This window comes from Mus caroli, unplaced genomic scaffold (genome assembly GCF_978045245.1).
Source record: "Mus caroli unplaced genomic scaffold, Mus_caroli_1 scaffold_6, whole genome shotgun sequence".
Classification (NCBI taxonomy): Eukaryota; Metazoa; Chordata; class Mammalia; order Rodentia; family Muridae; genus Mus; species Mus caroli.
The window spans coordinates 149,895,187-149,912,949 of NW_028227261.1; the positions used below are offsets into that span (position 1 = coordinate 149,895,187).

The 17,763-nt window shown below is 39.0% G+C and overlaps 1 long non-coding RNA gene across 2 annotated transcripts in view; it reads right to left on the reverse strand.

Moving 5' to 3' along the window:
* The window catches only part of LOC110293718 (uncharacterized), a 43,228-nt gene extending 27,271 nt beyond the window's left edge, over nt 1-15,957 (reverse strand). The window contains exons 1-3 of one of the 2 annotated variants that reach the window (XR_002377841.2): nt 15,914-15,957; nt 15,428-15,581; nt 9,799-9,935 (exon numbers count right to left, since the gene is read on the reverse strand). This is a non-coding gene — a long non-coding RNA (uncharacterized LOC110293718). The other variant, XR_002377842.2, reaches the window with a different exon arrangement.
* Nucleotides 15,958-17,763: the final 1,806 nt, after the last annotated feature.

A 17,763-nucleotide genomic window follows, 5' to 3' on the forward strand; every position in this document is an offset into this window, starting at 1 on the left:
ACCAGCAAGATTTTGCTGAAAGGACCCTGATATAGCTGTCTCTTGTGAGGCTATGCTGGGGCCTAGCAAACACAGAAGTGGATGCTCACAGTCAGCTATTGAATGGAACACAGGGCCCCCAGTGGAAGGAGCTAGAGAAAGTATCCAAGGAACTAAAGGGGTCTGCAACCCTATAGGTGGAACAACAATATGAACTAATCAGTAACCCCCGGAGCTCGTGACTCTAGCTACATATGTATCAGAAGATGGCCTAGTTGGCCATCAGTGGAAAGAGAGGCCCATTGGTCTTGCAAACTTTATATGCCTCAGTACAGGGGAACACCAGGGCCAAAAAGTGGGAGTGGGTGGGTAAGGGAGTGGGGGGAGGGTATGGGGAACTTTTGGGATAGCATTGGAAATGTAAATCAAGAAAATACCTAATTAAAATTAAAAAATAAAAATAAATAAAAAAATCAAACTTCAGAATAATTAAAAGTAGCCAGACACTGAGAAAAAATAATTTTTAAAAAATCCCAGTTTTCTTATAAACGTTTTTGTTCACAAGTTCTTATGATTGCTGAGGAGAGTTTAACTGTCAGGCTGAAATAAAGCCATTACACATAACATGGGATACCTCAGTCCTGAGGCCTTTAAGCATTCTCATCTCAGTGGAAAATACTAAAAATATCAGATTACACAGTTGCTGCAAGCACTCCCACTACACACACACACAAACCTTCCCCCTCTATAGGGAGCTGTTTTCCTATGTTTGAAGTTCAGCTTAATCTCCTGAGGTGCTAAAACTCATTTCTCTATTGAAAAGCCTAAAGAAATCTTTCAAATATACTTTATGCTATTCATGAAACTGAAGAAGGTAAAATTTAGTTTCAAAGTAAAATGCTTATTTCTAAAGTACAAGAAAAAAGAATGAAAAAAAGAAAGGAAGGAAGGAAGGAAGGAAGGAAGGAAGGGAAAGAAAGGAAGGGAAAGAAAGAAAGAAAGAAAGAAAGAAAGAAAGAAAGAGAGAGAGAGAGAAAGAAAGAGAGAAAGAGAGAGAGAGAGAGAAAAGAAAGAAAGAAAGAAAGAAAGAAAGAAAGAAAGAAAGAAAGAAAGAAAGAAAGAGAAAAGAAAGAAAGAAAGAGAGAGAGAGAGAAAAGAAAGAAAGAAAGAGAGAGAGAGAAAAGAAAGAAAGAAAGAAAGAAAGAAAGAGAGAGAAAGAAAGAAAGAAAGAAAGAGAGAGAAAAGAAAGAAAGAAAGAAAGAAAGAAAGAGAGAGAGAAAAGAAAGAAAGAAAGAAAGAGAGAGAGAGAAAGAAAGAGAGGAAGAAAGAGAGGAAGAAAGAAAATTAGCAGTTATTGTATTAGTCAGGGTTCTCTAGAGCCACAGAACTTATAGGTAGTCTCTATATAGTAAGGGAATTATTGATGACTTAAAGTCTGCAGCCCAAATTCCCAACAATGGTTCAGTAGTAGCTGTGAATGGAAGTTCAAGGATCTAGCAGTTACTCAGTCCCATAAGGCAAGCAGGCGAAGGAGGGAGAGTGAGACTCCCTTTTTCCAGTGTCCTTATATGGTCTCCAGCAGAAGGTGTAGCCCAGATTAAAGGTGTGTTCCACCCCACCTTTAATCCCAGGTGACCTTGAACTCAGAGATTTAATCTTCTGGAATCCATAGCCACTATGCCTCAAGATCTCCATACCAAGATCCAGCTCAGAAACTTCTATCTCCAGCCTCCAGATAAGGGTCACTGGTGAGCCTTCCAATTCTGGATTGTAGTTCATTCCAAATATAGTCAAGTTGACAACCAGGAATGGCCACTACAGTTATCAAAGTGCTTTTCGTCCATGTATTGCTCTTTCATGCTAGCTACAGTATCTTACCCATTCATTCTAACAGGGCAATATATTCCTATTTTTGTTTTACATTCAAATAAATCCATATGAGAAAGATACAATCACACTGATTAAGTCAATTAGGGTATATGAGTCCTTTAATTTTGCCTGGCGACAAAAAGGCCATCCAACCTTCAGAATCTCTTGGTGCTAAAAGTCAGTATTTAGGAAAAATACCCAAAATTATATCAGTGTTTGTAACATATGTTTAGGCAGAACATAGTAGTTATTTCAAATATAACATGACAATTAATTTTACTTATACATTCTTCAGTTACTTTATTTCATGTTAAGCATGTATAAACATTAATTATTTTGTTTAATACACATGGATCATGATCAGGGATATGGAAGTCTGTAATGGTTTGCCAAGACAGATATCAAAATTGAGAGTGGAGTAGAGGACTGAGGAGTATCCAAACAGACACAAAACCAAGTTAGGACTAGATTGTATTGCCTTAGTCACTTCAATTTAAGGCCAAGTTCCACTACACTCACCAGGCCAGCCTTAAACTGGGAATCAATGTGGTCTTCTGCTTCAGGCTCTCAAGTACTTGAGACTACTGGTGTGTGCCACCAACCCTGGTTACTGACTCCTCCTTTGAGACCAATTTACATGGAACTCTACAGCAGCAAAAACTGCCAGCTGGTACTGGCAGATGCTCTCCTGAAATCTAAGAGGTGTTCTTCACATTTAAGCCAGTTCTGCAACTGTCTTCTGAATAAGAAAATTTTGTTTCAACTGTCAGGAAAGCATTTTGAACTCTGTGATGTGTATGTATTTTTCTTACCAATTCTCATTTAGGTTGAAACAAATTATCCAAAATATTCTTACAGAAGCACAACTTGCCAAGTTTTAGTTTGGTGAAAACCTTGTTAGAGAGCTATAATAGATAACTTCATATGCCCCATTTTTATTTGACACTCCCTATTTGGTGCTATCCTCTTCCTACTCCAGATAAAATAATTCCAAGCAGACATTGCCACTTAGAGTTATAGAGGACAGTTTTTTCATCAGTTTTAAGAACTAAAGACGAGGCACTGTGAAATAGCAGCAAATAAGTCAACTAACGAAACAGATCACATCCAACAAAGGCCATTCATACTGAAACTTTCTCTGCTCTGTAATTATTTTTCTATTATTAAACCATATATTTAGACCTTTCAAAGATTATAGGAACTTCTAGTTCTGCTTAAATATAATGGTCCAATGCTTCTAGGTTTTCCTTTAGATATGGAAACAAACTTGGATACAACATAGAAGGTAGATGAACCACTGTTAAGATAGACTAGACCACTGAACTTGAAGAACAATCTAGCTATGAATGTGGTTCTTTTTTCTCTGTCTCAGATGCCCCCAAACAGTACTGTAGAATCTCAAATGTGGGAATACTTACATCATAGACAAAATCAAAATGTAACACATTAAATACAGCAGACAATTTCTGCCAAAGTAAGGGATTAAAACTGTGTAACCTTGGGGAAAATAATATCTTGAATACCTTGGATACTAGAGAATTCGAATCAAGCTGGATTAGGGAAATTATGAAAACAACATGGCCAGATTGTAGACTGTTGATCTACTACTGAACATAGGCTGACAGTTGTCTCCAGCTCTTTATATAACATTTTATAGCATGTTTGTGTCCCTCAAGATTAACTTTGCCATAAAATTACAGTGAAACCTCATTGCCCTGAATAGAGAATACATGAAATGCAACTATTTTAAAACACTCTGTACTTGCAAGTATTTCCCAGCAAGAGTACATGGATAATTTAAAGATTGATAGTGAAATATGTAAAGCCAGGTCTCATCTCTGTACCGAACTTTTGGATAACACTGCTTTTTTTTAGCTGAAGCTCTCATTACCTCAGAAGTAACCTGGTTGAAGGAAGAATTATAGTCCCCTCCCAAAACTTGTAAAGGTGGAGAAAGTTTGTGAGTAGTAGCCTCAAGTCTCTGAGGCAAGTCATTTCTCCCTAATAACTAAGAATTTTAAGACAATCCCTGTAAATGTTTAGCTTTTGATGGTATACAATACAAGTACACCTTATATGGAATGGGAATGTTTTTTGAACCTCTTCTGGAGGCATCGAAAGCCTCAGGCTTAAGTCAAAGGTTATTGCCAATTCAGAAAAATCAGGATGGCTGATCATAATACCATCTATATAGTAGATAACATAAGCCATAGGACGTTTTGTTATGTATGGGCTTCATAACCTTAGCAACATATTCCTGACACACTGTGGGGCACTTCTTCATACTCTGGAGTATAACTTTCTATTAGAAGTGCTATGTAGATAGACTATAATTAATAGAAAGAAGTTTTCCTAATTAGGCTTGCTACATCTCTGGTAAAACATCATGCCCCAAAGCAAGTTTAGGAGGAAAATTTTATTTGGATTTCATTTTTATATCAATGTCCAGCATTGTGGGAAGTTAGAAGAGAAACTCAAGCAGGGCAGAAACCTGTAGCCAGGAGTTGATGCAGAGGGCATGGAGGGATGCTGCTTACTGGCTTGGTCCTTCTGGTTTGCTCAGCCTGCTTTACTAGAGGATATAAGAACATCATTCCAGATGAGCACCACACACAATGAGATGGTCCCTTCCTCATCAGCAACTACTTATGAAAATGCCCTACTGGCTTACCTGAAGCCCATTCTTATGGAAGCATTTTCCAAATTGGAGCTCCTTCCTTTCTGATGACTCTAGCTTATGTCAAGTTAACAGAAAACTACTCAGAACAGAAGGTCAAAGCAAACTTTTCAAGATCACTGGGATGTAGTAGAATGTTGAAAATAAATAACAAGTAAATTACAATTAAATGAGAATGGGATGGAATAGCAGTGGGCAAGGGCAGTCCTGATGCAGAGCCCATTGAAAATATTAGTTTATTTATAGCTCTTAAGTCCTGGAAAAGCCTTTTTCACATGATTTCTTTTAATGATGGAGATAGGGGTGTTTCAAGGACTATCTGAACACTCTATGTGTCTGGACTATAATTGTTTCTCCACAAAAGCAGTGTCAGGAGTCAAGGTTTCACCTGTGAGAGGTTACTGATATCTCCAGACTACATTCTCTGAGAGTAAAGTGTTCTGGGAAGCAGGTTTTTATGATGACTCGGTCCTGGAATATCCCAATCCCAGCCGATTATAATGACCTTAAGTATTTGTAGGAATAGCTGTACCCTGTGTTTTATCTGAACCTGTTAAATAGTTAAAACCCTGGTATAGCATCTAATGAGAGACATTGTGGTCTGGGATACAAAAAGGACTCCAATTTGGCTCAAGATAGATTAGTCCCATAAAGTCACAGGCACATTGGGTAGAACAGGTGACCTAAAGACACCTTGGTGACCTTTGGCATCTCATCTACAAATCGTTTCAGAAATTTATGAAGGTGCCTGTGACTCACCTGTAGGCAATTCCAGCCATGACTCTGAGGCAGGAATGTTAATTTGTTAATAAACCTGTAAAAGACCGTGGAAATGACGTTTGCCCCATTCATATCTGGAGGGGCAAGGCCTACATGGCCAAAGACTCCCAGGATCTAAATTCTACAGAGGATGCCCTTTGTGAGGAAATGTCCACAGATGTAGGGAACCACGCTGTGAGAGTCCATAAACCAAAAGTTAAAATGAGAATATGTTTGAGTCCCTTGGCAATGAATCTATTCCTCAATCCTGACCCCATGTCTTCTCAAGCAGCCAAACGCTCTGTCATGTCCTCTGCAGACCATGTCTCCAGAACCTAGTCTAATATCCTCAGCTTCTCCCCCAAACTCTCCCACAATATATCAATGACTAACTTAGATGTCTCAGGATTCCACTTGTGCCTTGCTTTATCTAGTCAAGATGTATAGAACTGGGCCCTTACTTTACCTTTATTGTATTATTCTCAAGGGACCATTGCCTCCTTTGACCAATGTGAGTTCCTCGTGCTCATATGTTCCTGTTCAAAGAACACTTGTAACCATAAACTCAGTGAATTTATTTTATATATTTAAATTGAGGAGCCTGGTTTGTTGTAAATTACTGAACAAGAAGGCTGGTTTAGTTAACTAACCTCCATGTGTTTGTCTGTGTGTGTGTGTGTGTATGTGTGTGTATGTGTGTGTGTGTGTGTGTGTGTGTGTGTGTATGTGTTTGTGTGTATGGAGGGGGTTCTATGTAGGAGAACAGTCTCAGGCTATAAAAACAGGGCAGAAGAAAACAGCAATCATTAAACACTGTCAATATATGCACACAAACCAGGAGAAGGCTTTGACAATCTTATGAGTCTGCAGCATTGGCTTCCTTCATATGGTTATGCTCATGTCAATAATTTACATTCACTCTGGGCTTCCTCTGCTCCCCACAAAACACTAACTGCTATCTCACACAGTTCTGAGGTATAGCAGAACTAGAGTCTCCTAAAGACAGGTTGTAATCGCATCTCTGCTACAAAAGTAGATTCATCTTTGCTGCCAGGCCTGGGTATCTTTATTCTGTTGTGAGGAGGTAGCTCTAATTATGTGTAGAGATGGACAAGTCTACCTTTTCTGGAAGGACTCAGCATAGCTATAGCCAAATAACTATTCGTCTTAATCTGTAGAAGCCAAGAAACCTGATAGTGTCCTTAACCACCTTTTTCCCCATTTAGTCATCTATCCTTGTCCCCTTTCTTATACTGGCAGCATCTGCTCATATAGCCCCTTAATCTCTTTGCCAAGTAACTATCCTGCTGATCCTCAGTGCTTTTTCAGTGGTGGCACATGTCTTTCATCCCAGGACTCAGGAGGCAGAGGCAGTGGATCTCTGACATTGAGACCAGCCTGATCTACAGAGTAAGTTCCAGTACAGCCAGGGCTACACAGGGAAGTCCTGTCTCAAAAAAACAAAAATGTTCTTTTGTTCTTTTTTGTGATTTGGCAGGCTGAGAATTTCTCAGATGTTTAATGCTTTATTTAATTAATCTCTTCTTAGAAAAACACCCTCACTTACTACAGAGGCTTCAGGGTGACTTAAGGCATACATTCAATCCCTTCTTTAGAATCACCTCTATTAAATGGCCATTTGTGTTACTTGAAAGTTCCATCTTAGACCTGAAATGTAGCTAATATTACCACCAGCGATCTTTTCATGGAAATCTAGGCTTATGCTAGCATACACTTTGAAACTCACCTTGCCTCTATTTAGTCTTAAACCTCCTTCTACATTTCTGGGTACTTGGCAAATCAGCACTCTATTTCATATCAGACTTGCATTAGTTAAGTTAGACTGTCATAAAAAAAAATCTATTACAAACTGTGTGGCTCCAAAACCATCCCCATAATTTTCCATATTACGGAGGCTGGGAAGTTTAAGTTCAGGATTGGAGCACGTTTAATTCTAGACACGACACCCTTTCTGACTTTCTTGCACCTTTTTCATGACTTTTTCCATGTCCTTTATTTTCTGTACATGTGGCCCTGAGAGAGGTCATATGAGGTCACAACCATCCGCAAGCCCAACGGAGAACCCTCCCTAGAAATCAGAGCCTTTTGGACAATGTTGATGGAGCCCAGCTCCATAGAAATGGAAGATCAGTTCCTGTAAACTCATGTATTTGTGTCATCTTTTCAAGACATGAATAAATTAGTACACTCTGCTCCCTCTAAATAGCAGTCCAATGCCACTTTATTTTCAGTGAGAACCTGATATTGTATATCGTTTTCCACTTTTGTGGACTAGACAGTATATATGTTTCCCTCAATGTTGTTGTGGTCAGCTGCAGGCAGCTGGCAGCTGACCTCTCATACTTGTCTTTTTGAAAGCAGGTGACACCATCAAACATTCTTTCATGAGTATTCATGCCGGCAGAATATCACTAGACCTTCCTTCTTTCACTTGGCAAAATTAGGTAGATCTTTGATTCTTCTACTAGATTTCTGTCAGTGAGATCCATCAGCAAGCTGAGCCTCAAGGTGACTAAATGATACCCAGTTAACACTGTCTTCCTAATCTGTCCAACTAATGTTCAAAATGGCCCAATGGGAACCTGGGACTCACCATCACATGATGCGATGTAGAAGGAGATACGAGGAATCCATTGATCCTTCGTGCCAAAAAATACCCAGACTAACCATGACAATAACAAATCATTTCTCATGTCAAAAACCAGGAAGATCACAGCACTCATAAAAGGAAACCGAAAAATACCAGCAGTGAGACAGATCAAAGGCTGAAACTCTATAACCCTGTGTTTACAGGAGCCAGCATAAGGCTTCAACAATTGGTTCCATGTACTCCAAAATCAATAAAATACAGAAAGCTTTGGAAAGAGAAAGAAATTACAAAAATATATAGTAACAATCAAATGGAGATTTTAGAAATGAAAAAGTGTAGCATCCAAATTTTGCTAAGGGACACCAAAATTACACTTCTGGAAGAGAAACACAAGTTTAAAATAATTTAAATCAGCAAGGGTAAAAAATGGCCCACATTCCATTAAATACCATTCCAACTAATAGTAAATTCCTCTTCAGAACAATGGTGGCCTAAAGCAAGTGGCATAGTTGTTTTCAGACACTGATGGAAAACAATTGTCGACTGTACAAAAAATATCTGGTAAAATCAAAATAAAATAGAATCATTCTCAGACCAAAAATAGTTATTAGTAAATGTAGGTGACTGTATTCCTTCCCTTTTTAATGCTGTTTTATTAACAGATTTTGAATTTGACTATTTCATAATCCTATTATACTTTGTATAATTAACATGATTTCTATTGTCTATTATTGTCAGATTCCACATTGCTAAAGATTCAGAGAGCTACAGAGAAGTTGTGTAGCTCATTATATGGTCACACTATAAACATCTGTTTAGCTTCCAGAATAGCCACAGGACAAAAAAATATTTTAGCTAGTCAAAATATATCTTTGTCTGTTTTTGAGACATTTGGATTTCCCACGTGGAGACAAATTTGCAGTCATTATAGTTAAGCCTTTTGTTGGTAGATGGAAACTATATATCGAAAAGTTTATCTACAAATGAGTTTACAATTCTGAGTTACAGACGTGTTTTAATTTCTGTTCTAACATCACTCATATTATCATTTAAAAATTCAGATTTGTCCTTCATAACAAAATGATATGTATTAATAACTTAATGAAAACTCAAGGTTTCCACATCAATGATTAGTGATAGTGATAAAGAAATATCCTAATGAACATGAAGTACTTTAAAAGAGACATCAACAGATAACTTACACAAGGAAGGACAGAGAAAGCTTTAAAGCGGCCAATGCTGTGAGGATCTGGCTGGAAAGTAAGGTTGACTTCTCCCTGTCATTCTCTTATATGCTCTCCCCTGCCCACTCATACACACACACACACACACACAGAGAGAGAGAGAGAGAGAGAGAGACTTGCATGTGCAGCACATGTCCATGCTCTCACACACAGCATAACAGCATACCTTCACATGATTGTAAGAGATTTTGAGTTTAAAATAAACCTATTCCTGACAAGTAATCATTTACATATAGAGATGATTTCTGGGTCCTACATAGGGATTTTCCAGAATAAACAAGCAAAGAGAAAGAAAAAAAAAGCCATACTGTGAAGTGAGGTTAAAATAACACCAGAGATATATGTGCATCAGCAGTAGTGTGTGTATCCAATCATTGCAGTAATAGAAGCAGCTGCTTCTTTCCATCAGCCAGCACCCTTAGCAACAGGCTGCTTAACCGCAACCCTTATTGTTTAGTAGTGTGGACTTTCTTGCTGATTTTAGGTGTGTTTCCATCAATAGGAAATGCTTGATAAATATTCCCAGGTAGGCGGGACCAATTACATCATCTGCAATGACCCATTCAAAATAAAATGAGAAGAAATAACGTTCAAAAATTAAGATTTTTAAAGATTACAACAGCTAGGTATTAAAATATCACACAGATCAGAAGCCTTACCCTCAGCAGAGACCCTTCATCTTGCAGTAGACGGTGATTAACACACAGACCCACAAGCAGACAATGTGAACAGAGTGAGAGACTTTGGAGCACCCAGCCCTGAAGGGGTTATCTTCCCTCAATTTTCAAGGATTTACCTGGAAGAGAAAGCAGAAAGATTAGAAGAGCCAGGGTGATAGGTGAATTCAAGAAAAGAGTATCCTCCAGGCCCAACAACCTGACACACATATGTTCTCACAGAGACTGCGACAGCACACAGAAGACCTGCATAAGTTCAAGCTATATAAAATCTGAAGCAGAATTTGGGTAGGCACAAAGTTCCATTTCTAACCAAGAACCTGTTTACAATTGGTACCTGCAGAGAGAGGGAAATTTAAAAAAATCTGTTTTCTCCAGTGGAGTGACTCTGGGTATATCATACACACTCCAGGATATGCCTCTTGCCCAATAGTAGATAACTAATACAAAAGAGACTCCATGGTTTTGTTTGTTTGTTTGTTTTGCTTGCTTGAGCTTTGGTTTGGTAGTTTTGGTCTCTTGTGAGTTTTTATTTGGGAGGGTTATTTGTTTTTCATTTGTTGTTTGAGAGAGAAATGTGAGGGAAGAGAGTATATGAAATTGGGTGAGTGGGAAGGTGAAGAGGTTCTGGGAGGAGAGAAAGAATACAATCAAAGTACATTGAGTGAAAAAATAAAAATTAATAATACAGAAAAAATGGGTCCTTCCTATAGAGATACATGTGTCTGCCCAGGCCACACATCCACAGAGCTAGCTCTAAGCAGTATGTTACATAAACACAGACTTGTAGTAGATGACTGTTGTGACAAGACCCTGGATTTTTAGATGCCTTTCAGTATATCTGTAGGAAACGTATTCAATGAGTCAGATGTTATCATGTGGTCCTTACCTGTGTCACTAACAGTAGAATGAGGTTACAACTGTAGCCTATGTACAATAGGTTAAACTGATGGAGAATTCTTGGGGAAACACATGTATAAGGAATAAGGGATGGTATATCTTGGAGGAGAAAAGCTCAAAAGTCAAATTCTGAACAGATGCCTCCACCAATAAATACACACACACACACATTCAAACATGCATGCACTTACACACACATGCACACATAACACAAGCATGTATGCACACCAGTAATCAAAGAAATAGTATGGGGAGAAAACTAGGTGTTTGTGGGGAACATAGGGACTCAAGGAAAGAAGCTTGGAAGGGCTGGAGAAAGGGAAAGGAAGAGGAGAAGGTGATGTTTTAGTTAAAAATATACTTATCCATCCCTTTCCCCCCCAAAAAAAACAAAAACAAATGACAAAACAAAAGAGCCCAAGAGCCATACAAATACAATGAAGATAAATGCTCATTAACCACTTTCTCAATTACCATATCTTGCCTCTGGGTCCATTCATAATTTAACTATGGGTTATTTCTTGTAAAATCTCTTCTCTTGGAGTTTGGAAGTGTAATGTGGTGTTCAGACCTGCTGCTCACAGTCAGCTATTGGATGAAACACAGGACCCCCAATGGAGGAGCTAGAGAAAGTACCCAAGGAGCTGAAGGGGTCTGCAGCCCTATAGGTGGAACAACAATATGAACTAACGAGAACTCCCAGAGTTCGTGTCTCTAGCTGCATATGTAGCAGAAGATGGCCTAGTCGGCCATCATTCGGAAGAAAGGCCCCTTGGTATTGCAAACTTTATTTGCCCCAGTACAGGGGAATGCCAGGGCTAAGAACTAGGAGTGGGTGGGTAGGGGAGCAGGGCAGGGGGAGGGTATAGGGAACTTTCGGGATAGCATTTGAAATGTAAATAAAGAAAATATCTAATAAAAAAAGAAAGTGTAATGTGTAATGAGAATACATAGCCACCATGATTGTTCTTAGGCTGTAGCTTTCATGTCAATTTTCAAAATATGACCTTCAGAATAACTTTGTATAAATAAAAGTTATAGGAAGCATTAAAATTTCTCATCCTACATAAGATCAAACTTTTATTTTCAATGATACCTCTCTTATATATGATTACATTTGCCTTTGGAGTCCAATGTGCAATCCTTCCCCCTGCTGATCCCTAAGTTGATGAGGGCATTTGCTAGCAAATGTTTGCTTCTAATGTGCAACTGTTGGAACAGCTCTCACATTTCTGAATTTTTGCTTGCTGAGAATGGTGTGCATTGATTCTAAGTGTTGGGAAGGTTGCCCTTAACTCCTGGACTGTGTTTCCAGATGTTCTCCTTGCCAGATGGACAAAAGAGAAGGAGAGAACTTCCTCACACCTGAGGCAAGCCCTGTGACTCCAGCTCACTGGCTCTCAAACTTCTCCATTCTGTTACCTTTAATGCAGTTATTCATGTTGTGGAGATCCTGAACCATAAAATGATTCCATTGTTACTTCATAACTGTAAGTTTGCTGTTGTTATGAATTATGATATAAATATCTGTCATGTGATCCCTGTTAAAATGTTGTTCATCCCCAAAAGGGGTTGTGATCTAAAAGTTGAGAACAACTGCTGTAAGGCTTTCCATTCTCTCCATAGAAACAACTCTATTAAGATTTTTCAAAACTTAACTTCTGTGCAAACAATCCCATCTATTATATTCATTGATGCATTAAATCTGAACATTCAGTATGCTCACAACACTGCAGTCAAGGTAGAGAACTAATATGCAAATATTCTGTCCTCCAATAGATTCTCATAGATGGTAAAACAATCCAATGAAGAAATTAAGATGGAAGAAGAGCAATTTCTCACTATCATTTGAGAGGAGGAGTTAAATGGGAAATGTCTGGACTGATGGATAAGATGGAATTAGGGAATTGTCAGGTGATGTTACAGAAGTATGCCTCATCAATGCTAGAAAGAATGTGGAGCTACATAGGTAAGCTTACATGTCAACAGATAAAAGAACAGGAAACTTTGGGTTATAGAACTTTTGGTTCTACCTTGAAATAATGAAAAGTGGAAGCTAAACATAGCAGGATCTATAGGGGTTGGTCCTAGGATTCTCTTAGATATTAAAATCCATAGATATTCAAGCCCTTTCTATAAAACAGTGCAGCACATCTTCCTACATACTTTAACTCACCCTCTCATTGTTACTTACAACTCTTAGCATAAAGTAAATGCTGCATGGTCACCCTACTGTATTGTCAAAAGAAGAGTTAAAAGAAAATATCTGTACCACAGCTCTCTGCTCTCATTAGAGATGCCTCCTATGCAGGGAATGTATTAAAACAGAAACCCACAGTTGGTCAGAGTACAGAAAACAAGAGATGGTTTCATGCTCACTCCTGAATAGGACATCTATATCTCACACACCTATTCCCAGGATTCAGAGAACATCATGGGTGAGAAAGCAGAAGCTTGAAAGAGCCAGAGGTTGGAGAGGACCATTACACAACTGTGATTCTTTGTTCTTCAACAAGAATGGAAGCTTAATGACCACCCCTCTACCCATGCTAAAATTCTGACTGGTTTGATTTTGTATAGCTGACCAGTTAACTATGGCTGCTGTGAGTCAATATGTGTAACAGTCATAACATATTCAGTTGTCAGGATTTCACACATCACAGCTAAGCTCCTACCTCCCCTATCCAATGGTTCTTTTACATTCTTTCTGCTCTCTCTTCCTTGAATAGTGGGAGGTTGCTATAGATTATTGTGTAAGCCTTATTTAAAAACCACTGCTAGAGACAATCCCCCCATCCCTGCTCTCCTACCTCATTTTGAATGTTGGCCATTGCAAGATCTCTGCATGTCTTTCTTTCTCTAATAAAACAGGAATGCTGATCCCTGTTGCTCTAAGATTGTGTAGCAAATTCCACCAGGAATTTTGCTTACCTGGGGTTTTAGTTCTTGAGATTAGTTGGAAGTGTCCAGGGGTGAAGGCCATTTGAGAGAAGCAGAAGGAAGTCTAGAATCTACTACTAAAACCAGCAGTCATGTGGCTATAGAAACAGGTGGAAAAAATTAACAAGTTCACAGAGGTCCCCAAGACTAATGAACTCCTGATATGCTCCCAACAAAGGCTTCTTTAGGCTTGCCTAATCTGCTGGTGTTACACCCAGTTCTGAGGGTACGCAAAGACCACCAGGAGTCAAACTCATATGTAAAAGCAGAGCCTATTAAAGTTCTAGCTCATACCTTCAGGCCCTTCTGATACAATGGAGTAGTGCAGAAGGCTCCAGCACCTAAGATTCAGCATTTTTTTTTTTTGTGGTTACAGCAGGGTGAGGGGCTTTTCAACTTGGAAATTACATAATTGGCTAACAGTGATTTCAGTTGGTTTGAACAATCTATCTATAATCTGTAGCCTCTGGACCGTTAGGTATTTTTCTGCTGGTGGCCATGTCTAGAATAGTTTCTTCCTGGAACAATTTGTGGGTTTTCCAGCAATTAGACTTTAACCTGAGGACACGGGCTAGTGTATAAAATGGAGACTTGGCTACAAGATGGAGTCTGTCTTGTCAAGTTGAGGCCCTTCACTAGTCCTCTATCAATGTCCCTGGAAGGTGAAAAAAAGGTGCTTTACTCACTGTTCTTATAGGTGAGGGATGCTGTGGTGGCTTAAATATGCTTGGCCCATAGAGCGGCATTATTAGGGGGCGTGGCCTTGTTGGAGGAAGTGCATCCTTGTGTCAGTGGGCTTTGTGAGACCCTCTTCCTAGCTACCTGGAAGTCTGTCTTCTCCAGTTTGTCTTTGACATAGGATGTAGAACACTCAGCTCCTCCAGCACCATGCCTGTCTGGACACTGCCATGTTCCCACATTGATGATAATAGACTGAAACTCTGAACCTGTAAGTCAGCCCCAATTAAATTTTGTTCTTTACAAGAGTTGCCTTCATCATATTGTCTCTTCACAGCAATGGAAACCCTAACTAAGACAGGTGACTTAAACAGCAGTGAAAGTGAGGAAGACTTAGCTTTGATGATATGCTTGCTGAATTTTATTAAAGGGGTAACAACAAATTACTTGAGTTTCAGTATTTGAAAACGTTTGCTCTGCCTGCCTGGTCCAATGCCACACTCTACAGCTGTGGACTTGGGGGCCTACCACCTGCTGGGTGTTTAGGGAAGGCATAGCCGAGGTCATAGGCCTGGACCCCACTCCATTCAACCACCACTGTGTGATTATAAATCTATAAAATAATGCTACAGGATCCTACTTTGTGTAAATAAACTGTTATTTTTAAAGGAATGGAGGTATTATAAGAGGAAAGACTTTGTTTCAATTTGTTCATTGTACAAAAATAAATCTCATGAGATGGGCATAGAAAAACAAGGTTCCTTGACTTTTTTAGTATTATTCATGCATTGCAGACTTAAGATCCCAAATAACAGTGAAGGTTCCTCTGTACTCCCTCACCTGCTGCTGCAGTCCCTCCTCCCACCTCTACCCCAAGCCCCAGCCCAGGACCGGACTGCACAGTCTCTGCTTGCTTGTAGACTCCAGCAGAGAAAGGCTTCCTGGAAATAGACCTTGCTTGATTTGAAAATGCCTTCCTGTTGTCAACTAAGACAGAGCTCCCTGTATGACAAACCTAAGACATTACAAACCTACTCTCAAGATGAACTTGGAGGCAGCCTGTAGCCCACAGGCTAGCACTGAAAATACCTACTTTGATTTCTTTTTTGTTTTCAGTGTTCACAGACTGTGAATATCCAGGTCTCAGGGCATCCAACTTCACTTAATCCTGTTCAAATTCTCAGCAACAGTTCTTAGGATTCACACTTGAAAGCCAAGCCTGGCCTCACCTGTGATCAAAGGGGAAACTGAGAAGATAGGGATGTAAACCATCATCAGATTGTAATTTGACTTAACAAGTTAAGCAAAATAGGATACAAGATAAAGCAAGAATGAATCAATAAACTACAAATGCTACACATTCAACACACACACAAACACTTAAAACCCTCTGCCAAAAGCCTGTCATTTTCATCAGTCCTTCACCAATCCCATGAGATAGTTACCATAGTATTCCCCTTATACTGGTAGGAAAGCTGAGGAAGTCAAATATAGGGATTATTTTCAAGGTCACATGCCTCGTAAAACAATAAACTACAAACAAGTTTGAAGTGAAAAGTGGACTGCTGTGGCTTTCTACCTGCTAGTAGACAAAGCAAGACTGAGGAGTCAGGGATCCCAGATTCTAGTCCGGAATGTTGCTATCAGCCCTCTGCTTGGCAACAGCTGGAGTCTTTGTGCGGAGGGGTGAGGGGCAGGGTGACTTGACTTGTTTCTTTGTGCATCTCCCCATCTGTTCCCATCTCTCCTCTCCTGGATTTTCCTTTCCTTCCCCCTCTGTTCATTCCTCCTCTCCATTCTTTACCTCATCTTCTATAGCTCCTCCTCCTCCTCCTCCCCTCCTCCTCCTCTCCTCCTCCTCCTCCTTTCCTATGGAACTATAGAATGGTACCAGGTTAAATCTTCAGGCCTCTTTTATCTCACCCACTCTGCAAATCTATGCTGCAAATAGTTTAATACAAGTGAATGTATGGAGTAGGCATCTCTGAGAATTTAGACATCTCTCCAGGGTGAAAACCATTTCTATAACATAAACTCAAATGCTTACTGTACTTTCCTGAAGGTGGGGAAGTAGGAAGTAAGGGATGCAGGATTCTGTGCCCTCAGTTTGTTGACTGTGTTACTCAGCTACTTTCCAGCACGAGAGTGTAAGCCTTTTGACTGGAAGCACTGACTCATGTGATATTTTGAATAATGGCACAGTTGACTTTGTTGGGTTCCAGTCCCTTCTCATTGAAAGTTCCTGAATATTTTTTCTTTTTTGCATAAGAAACAATTGAGCTTCACGATAAATGAGCCCTACTTGACTCACTGCTATAGGCAGGTGATTACATTTTATATTGCTCTTTCCTTATCATTTGATACCTATAGAAATGAAACCCCCAAATAAGCATTTTCCCAGATTCTCTATGAACTGTAATTATAGCGCAAAATGAAAACATCATCTTTTCCTTTGAAATATAATTTCCTTTGCTGGAATATAAATAAATAATCAAGATGCAGCTGTTCTTAAATGACTATCAGTGTCTTTCATACCATCCTGTAGGGCTGGAGTCCTTATTCCATTGACTGTCAGTGTCTTTCATACCGTCCTGTAGGGCTGGAGTCCTTATTCCATTGAACACAATTTTCAAAGACATATCTAAACAGCCATAATCCCCACTCACTGCCACAAATCCATCTGATGTATTTATAAGTAGAAAAGACAAGTTTTTCATAAAGTTCCTTTGCAACACATGTTGCAGTCATTTACACATCTAAAATCCTGCATGCATAGTCAGAGCTATACAAGTAAATTTACAGTCACAGTTAAAGGAAAAGGCATTGAAAATGTGATTGTAAGTATTGAGTGGGGTTGGATGCTGGGAAAAGAAATTTTATGTATCTAGTAAATGCAGAGGATCAAAAAGATGATTTCCAGCTTTTTAAAATAACACCTTCACATTGTTATTGAAGCATTTGCAAACTGCTGAATTATAAATAGTTCAGTATGAGAACGTAAGACAAAAATTACATACAGGTGCAAGAAAATGATAGGTCTGAATGGCTTAGAAATGCTTTTCAGAGGCACCAGGATGATATTTTTGTGTCTTTCAAACAGTGCTATCATAAAAAGAAAAATCTAAGCATCTAATGTTTCTGCAATGTAATGACCAAGTCATTTAGATGTCTGTTCAAGAATAATTGACCAAATGTCAAAAAATCATACCTTCATATTCTAAGTGTAGCAATAATTCTAACCTTAAGAAGCTGTTTTGCAATTCAAATTAAATTACATATTGATGCTCTAAAAATATTCAGGTTATAATATGTCACACAAACGCACAGTAATAGAATAGCTGTGATATTATGTTGTACAATACTTTACATTTCATTTTATGCTAGGTATTAATTGAGTGATTAAACCTCCAGAAGTCTTAATATTCACAT